The sequence below is a fragment of the Tursiops truncatus genome, chromosome 4 (assembly GCF_011762595.2).
Source record: "Tursiops truncatus isolate mTurTru1 chromosome 4, mTurTru1.mat.Y, whole genome shotgun sequence".
Lineage (NCBI taxonomy): Eukaryota > Metazoa > Chordata > Mammalia > Artiodactyla > Delphinidae > Tursiops > Tursiops truncatus.
In genome coordinates, this window is record NC_047037.1 from 138,694,954 (window position 1) to 138,702,911 (window position 7,958).

Sequence of the window (7,958 nt, forward strand, 5' to 3'; positions counted from 1 at the left end):
TTGCTGGACATGAGCAATTGGCTGCATGTTTTCATCCAAGGGAATGGGTTCAATTCCAGTGAAGTCTCTTGTCAATTTCATAAAGTTCTGTTAAAGATTATATTAGTGAAACTCTCTGTAGAATTTAGAAGCTGGGTAAATCCTGTCTAGCTGTTGAAGGATGGGAAAACTTGGATCAGCAGGACTCGGTAGAGACCATAGAAAGGAGGTCTTCCAAGACGGCATCCTTTATGTTATAGCTCCCTACACCTCCAGGTCCAAACGGACTGTCTCCTTTATTTACTCAGGTGGTAATATAATTTGGCTATTAAAAAAAAGATATGACATTTGTGAAACAAGAACTTGCTGTTATTACTTTTATTCAATCTAATAAATAAGAAATAAATGAGACAATGTAGCTACATGATATTAGTGACTATTTAAAATTTTTAAACATTCTTCTTTTAGACTGATAATGGAACTGTTTCAAAGTTTAAGCTATAAATGCTGACTTCTATACATTTTTTTCTATTTTTTTGACTTTGAAAATTAAAACAATTTTATTGAAGTATAGTTGATTTACAAAGTTGTGTTAGTTTCAAGTGTACAGCAAAGTGATTCAGTTATATATATATATATATATATATACACACACACACATATATATATATGTATATATATATATATTCTTTTTCAGATTCTTTTCCCTTATAGGTTATTATAATATTTTTTTTTTTTTTTTTTTTTTTTTTTTTTTTTGCGGTACGTGGGCCTCTCACTGTTGTGGCCTCTCCCGTTGCGGAGCACAGGCTCCGGATGCGCAGGCTCAGCGGCCATGGCTCACGGGCCTGGCTGCTCCGCGGCATGTGGGATCTTCCTGGACCGGGGCACGAACCTGCGTCCCCTGCATCGGCAGGCGGACTCTCAACCACTGCGCCACCAGGGAAGCCCTATTATAATATATTGAGTATAGTTCTCTGTGCTACAGAGTAGGTGTTTGTTGGTTAAACAGTTACACATTTTTGGTAGAAATTATTTAAGAAGTGGTTTTAATTAGTACCTCTGCTCTCTCCCCTTCCTCTCCCCCACCCCTCCTTCCACCTTCTTCTTTAATATATGTTAATATAATTAAGTTTATAAAGCAAACTGGTTCAATGAAGCAGAAAACATGATATGAAATTGAAAAGGAACTGCATGTTTAAACATTTAAACATGATTAAACACACTCACATACATGCTGTTGGGTTAGGAATTGATTCCAGTACCATGGACATGCATCCAATCAAAAGTTCCCTGGGAGTGTTGCCTTAGACCCATACACAAATATAACTGAATGACCCTTTTCAGCCCAACTGTTAAAACAGTGCTTGGGATGACTGAGTGGGATGTTTGTTGGAACATTCTCCATTGACACGTGTTGCTCAGCCCACATGGTCTTAAATAAGTGGGTTAAAAGGAAAAGCTAATCACAGCTGCTACAGTTGATTGAGAACCTATCAAGTAGCAGGCACTGTTCTAAACCTTTCAGAGGCATTAAATCATTGCACACTCACAACCTCCCTGGAAGGAGTTACTGTCATTTCCCATGCTTTACAGGTAAGCAAGTCCAGACATGGGAAGTAACTTCTGCAAGGTCACAAGCTTATCCATGGAGCAGCCTAGATGTGAACCCAGTAATCTGGCCTCCAGGTTTCACACTCTTAACCGCTTTGTTTTAAGTTTCCTGAAGGATGAGTGCGCCTGGGTAAGTCACTGCAAAAAATTTTTGGAATGATTGAAAAAAGTAAGTCAGTCCTTTCGGAGCTGTTCCATTACGTCCCAAGATTACCTGCTTGATGAAAAGACCTGGGTGTGGTGTCTGTTCATGGTGGCAGAGTGGTCTCCATCTGTATAAGGAGGCAGGTTTTAATGAAGCACAGTCTCCAATAGTTATTATTTTTGGTCCAAAGACTAGCTTTGTGTGAAATGCCATCTTTTCCTGACCCTCTTTTGAAATACTGTGCTCAGCACAAGTCAACAATCCCTGGCCCCGGGTGTTAGAAACAGTGGGCTCTTCTTAGCAGGGAGCTGGGAGGATGAATCAGCCCCAAAGTGGGGGGTCACAAAGGAGCCTTAAAAGGAAGCCAGGCTCGAATTTCGGGAAATGGTGTCAACGGTTCCATGTGTCTTGTACGACCTATAAATATCTTGTCTTCTATCTTTGAAAGCCCTTGCTGCTGGTCCACATGTTAATCCTCATTAGGTTAGAAACCTGGAAAGGATTTTTGCCATCAAAGATAGTGCTAAATACGGATGCTTCCTAGCTGAGCCCAACCCTGCTGAAGAAACTGAATGACTCTCCTCTTCTTGGCTTCAAAGCGTGGACCGATTTACCTCTTTCCCCAGTCTGTCAATCCAGATGAAAATATCCTTCGCCGGGTGCCTGTTCCGGCAGCATCCTGCCAGTTCCTCATCTGGGAGAGGGCCTGAAAGGGAGGGCTCAACCTGGAACAAGGCTACACTAACTGTGTGCTGGGTGCAATGTCGGTGGGCTTTCATGCGGGTTCCCATTTGCCTCCCCTTTGGCTAATAAGCAGCTGCAAAGCTGACTCACGTCGGCTGACTCATGTCCCCTTGAGAGTGCAGAAGAGCATTTTGCATTTCAAGAGGACTTAATCTTACAGTTTCTCATTTACTTTTGGCCAATATTTACTTGCACCATCCATGGAGAAATTCAGATCGCTTTCAATAAGCATCTCTCCAGAGACATCTTAATACAATTTATAAGGAGAATAATAATATTCCTTAATAAGGAGAATAAGAAAGAAGGAATTAACATTTGCAATATCTACTCTTACTGTCAAGTATGTATTGAACATCTAATACATACCAGGTGCTAGAATATGGATAGGGGTAGAATGAAGAATAAGACCTTCTATTAGATGAGATGTGAATTTATATGCAGATGACTTATTAAAATGCTCTCAGAAGAAAGCAGAAAGGGAGTGGGAGAGGAAATGTTGCAGGAGGGAAGAAGCAAGGATGTGATGTCTGGCAAAGTCCCAGCTCGAGACCAATCCCACGTGGAGTCTTGGAGCATAAATGGCAGCTCAGATCTTACTTCATATGAAGGTGACAGAGCTCCTGCCCTTGTCAGCCATTGGCTCAGCTCCCTTCAGGGAGATACTAACTCCCAGGCATTTGGGCTCTCTGTGCTTGTAGGAAATGCAATCCCAGTAGCTCAAGAGCAGCCCATTGAAGAAAGTTATAGGTGCTGCCCTTAGAAGAAGGGCGCACAGAGGCTGGAGGATGGGCATGTGAAAGAGTCAAATTTGCAGGGCTGGGTGGACCATCACCAGGGCCCACTATGGTCCAGCCCTCTCCCTGCTTTTATCTACTCACATTGAGGTCACTCCAACCTGTCCTGGCTTTTTCAAGATTGTGGTTGATTTCAATTTCTGTGGAAAACCCTCTAAAAGGAGAGTGAGAGGGACAAACTATAGCTCGTTCTGCACCAGCTGGTCCCCAGGCCGTGTCCGATGTTCAGCATCTCTTTTCTCCGCCACCCCGTTTCTAGATTCCCTTCACTGAAGAGATGGAGCCCTTGTTTACTATCCCGTTTAAGGCTCATGCACTGTTAGGAATGGGCACGGGGCACCAAGAGATGCCCCAGGGGATCATCTGGGCGCCTAACATGCTCCCTTCTGCACCTGTTATGTTGAAACTCGGGATGATGAAGATCAGTGACTCCTGCCAGCATGGTGATGCCTTCAAGCTGCTGATCTTCTGTCAGAAAGAATCTAGAATGGCTGGGCAGCAGCGCTTGCTTGATGTTTAATGTGACTTTTACTGTGTCTCCTGGAGGAAATATCTCCTGTCTGGTCCCCTGGGGTCTCTAGATCCACACAACCTAAAGTTGTAAGAATGAAATCACATGTTTCCTTGTGAGTCAGTGGGGGTGGAGGGTCAGTGAGGTCACTCCTGCTTCCACACTTGGATTTCCGGATCCACGTATTTTACCGTTGGGGACTTAGCACCGTATAATGGCTGTTGGTTTGAGATACATGCTGTGTCCTGAAGCACAGGACCCCAGCCTCACAGGGGGTCACCTCCAACCCAGCATTTTAGCTGCATCTTTAAGATGCAATTGTCATGCTCTCCGGTAACTTCTGGATGTAGCAAGAGTAGTAGATCCCATCAACATGTGCCCAATGTCACACTTCCTTTGCCATAAGTGGGTCCCTTGGTTCTAGACAGTATTTTGTTATGTGGGACCCCACGTTGGTACATGTGTCACTCCATGAGCTCTAAGATGTTGCCTGAGCCATGGCACTGGGGCAGAAAAGGCAGAATGATGTATGTTAATCCTGATCACAAGTGCTACCCTTTTCCAGGCAAAGTTCATGGCTTAGACTTGCCTCTCACGGAGACTGGACAATAAGGTCCAGCCCAGCAGAGTGGTTCCCCTGCTCTTTGGCAAGGGGGCTTGGATTCCATTCTCCTGCACCAGTCAGGGGCTGGCTAAGGTCTCTTCGCCCACAGGACATAAACTCCCAGGCACTTCCTGCTCCCTTCACTTGTGGACAAAGTAGTTCTGGCAGCCAAAAGGAATTCTTCCCCCAAAGAGTTACACGTCTGGACACTTGAAGCCAGGAGATGGGGGCAGGGGACTGAGCAAAAGGGATCGAGGCGATCTGGGTGAAGTGTAAATAGTGTTTGTATTACAGACCTGGTCCCTGTGTTCACGCAGCTCACAGCCTCGGGGGAGAGGCAGATCCTAAGCAAATCTTTATAATTCAGAGTGGTAGGTGCCATGACAGAGGCAAAGGTGGGCAATTCCAGGGTCATGGAGCCTAAGTCTCTTTCCCAAGCTTAAGGGTGTGAGAAAGGAGAAGGGACAATTACCCCATTGGAGGTGACCTCTGAGCTGTGCTTAGAAAGATGGGCAAGGATTATTCAGATAAGGGAGTTGGGCGTTTAATGGTCCAGGTAGAGGAACAGGCATGTGCAAGGTCACGAGGGCAAAATAGTCAATGCAAGTATTGAAGGCTGGCAGAAACACTAAGAGAGAGAGAGAGAGTATGTGTGTGTCACAGAGAAGGAGAGAGAGGAGAGAGAGAGAAAGAGAGAGAGAGAGAGAGAGAGAGAGAGAGAGAGGTGATTAAGTGGTGTTGATAAAGATGACAGAGTAGTCTAGTCTATCTAGACAGGAACCAGATCATGTATGATCTTACATGGCTAATTGAAGAGTGTACATTTTGTAAATGGAAAATCATCGAAAGATATTAAGCAATAAGTAATTCAATGAAAAATTTATGGTAGGAAAACTCATATGGCCCTGGTGTACAGAGTAAGATTGGAGAGTGTGCACTACTGGAGATCCCAAGACCTAGTTCGGGGAGTCACTGCAGCAACTCATGTGAAGGAGGCCCTGAACCAGAGCAAGGACAGACTGGGAAGCACAGGGCAAAGTGTGAGCCAATAAGAGACAGGATTAGTGAACATGGGGAGAGGAGTGTAGTGGGTTGGCTAGTGGAGCCAAGCATCGGGGTAGGGGTTCAAGAGGAGGGGGAGCCAGGAACAGTGGGGCCACATGAGGTCATCAGTATCTTGTAGGTGGATCTTGAGGTTCTCATGGGACATCTGAACGGAGATGTCCAGGAGGCTGTTGGACGTGGACTGGATGCTCAGGGCAGAAGTTCAGCTGGAGACACATACTTAGGAATCAGCAGACCACAGATGGGAACTCATGCTGACATGGCAGGTGAGATACTAAAACTGCCCAGGATGACAAACAAATGCACAAGAGAGGGTGGGAACTCTGGGAACAGACACATTTGAAAGGAGCTTTGGAGAATGCGGACCTTGACAATGACATTGAGAAGAATTAGCCCAAAGAGCCAAAGACCCAGAAACCAGGAAGAAGACAATTTTTCCAAAGGCTTCAGAAGAGGTTGACTGGATGAAAGCTGCCAAGGGACCACGGGATCCGGCCACAAGGAAGTCATCTGTGGCGTCCAGGAGAGCAGCTTTAGGGGAAAGAGCAGATGGGAGAAAAAGGTGGTGAAGCAGTGTGAGCACAGGGCACACGTCTTCAAGATGCTGCACTGGGAGGGGAGGGGGGCAGGGGGCAGTGTCTACAGTGAGTGGAAGCAGAAGAAGAGGTTTCTTTTTTCTCTGTGGGAAAGATTTGAGTATATTTCCATGTGAATATGAGTGGGTGGAGGGGGGGGGTGAGGGTCTTGTAAAGGTGGAGAGGTTGGGATCCAGAGTACAGATGGGGGAGTGAGCTGTGGGTGGGAGGTGGGCAAGAGTAAGGAAAGGTGTGGGGTTGGAAGAGTTTGGGGTGCATGCAGGAAAAGGAAGACACGCCTCCTCGATGGGCTCCGTTTCTTTGCTTGTCTGCCTGCTGAGAGCAGGAGAGGAGTGGGTTGGGGTTGGAGGGGGTCCTGAAGTGTTAGCCTGCTCCATGCAGAGCTGGGTTAGCATCAGAGGTGCTGGCCTCGTAGGAGCCTCAGCTGCTCCACCCCAGCTCACATCTGCATGAGTGCCGGGTCGATGTACCTGTCGGCCCAGGTGTTATGGAGGACCAGTGGCCCAGGGGACGGAGTGCCATGCCCACCAAGGACAGGTCACCAGCCTTTTCCCCCACACAGCAAGAACAACAAAAATCGCTTTTCTGCTGACTCTCACAAGGGTTACTAACACAAACCTAGAAATCTGCTGAATGTGATGTTTCGGAAGAGCCTACCTCAAGAGAAGTTTTTATTTAGAAGGGCCTGAGGGAAGGTCGGTCTTTTCAACGCCAGTATTTGAGATTTTAAGCAGCATGCAGTGACGTCTCCATGACCTGAAACCTTCAAATAACTGAGTTGTTTCTTTACCTTCCCCCCCACCCAAGATAAAGAGCAAACACACAATTAGCCGAATTGAAGAGTTTATTAAAAAGGTCAAATCTGTCTTGTACCCCGGGATCATGGACACTTAGGGCATCTTTTTTTGTGTTCGATGACACATCTGCACACCTACATTCACTTCATAAGCATCATTTAAAAACATTGACCATTTTTCACTGATGCCTAAAAAAGGGTACAAAAAAGTGCATGAGATGCAGCCCTCACCCCTCACACACACTTCTGAGGAGCTCAGATATTTACCCAATAAGGTTGACACCGAGAAGGATCATCTCCTTGTTGAAACTTAAGGTTTTAGGGATCTTCTGGTCCAATCAGGTCTACCAGATGGCCAAGCACGTGATCTCCTGGTGAGTTCCCAGAAGGGTCAGTGTCAGAGCCAGGCCTGTCAGTACAGTGTTCTTGCTGTTACACCACATGCCTTGCTGACGCCAAATCCTCCTAAGATTCGACATAATTAAACAAACACAATTTTCCATAGTGGGCAGAACAGGCAAAAGAGGCAGGCCAGCAGACAAGCACATCTTGAGAACAGTCTTTGAAATGGATGGACTCTGGAGGGTTTTCCAGTTGGATCAGAGCCATAAGAATGTCCCCTTCTGGGGGCTCTGGGAGCCCTTGTTGGAAGCATCTTCATTACGCTTGGCTTGATGCAAAAGACTCCTACTCCTCCTAAAGGAAAGAAAGGCACCTTGATGGTGAGGGTTAACTCCCTCATAAGTGGGCTGAATGTCATTCACTAAGATCCACTAAACTGAAGATCATGAAAGAGTTGAAAAGGGAAGGTAAGTAGTTTCAGTGGGACGGGAATGTTCTCTTGTCAGGTGGCTAAGCCATCAGAGGAATAGGTACGGCGTTGGGCTAACAGTTCCTTGAAATTCAATCGGTTCAAATGTATGCATCTTTACTTGGCTTGTCCTTGGCTTTGTCCCAGCAGAGTGCATCTCTTGAGACTGTCATCAGGTCACCTTCCTGGGCAATGGCAGAGCAACCTCTCACGTTGGATGGGGAGACAGATGCTGGAGGTTGTTGGCATGGCATATGGGTGTGTCTGATGTGTGTGGTGCCAAGTGTGGGCACAGGGGT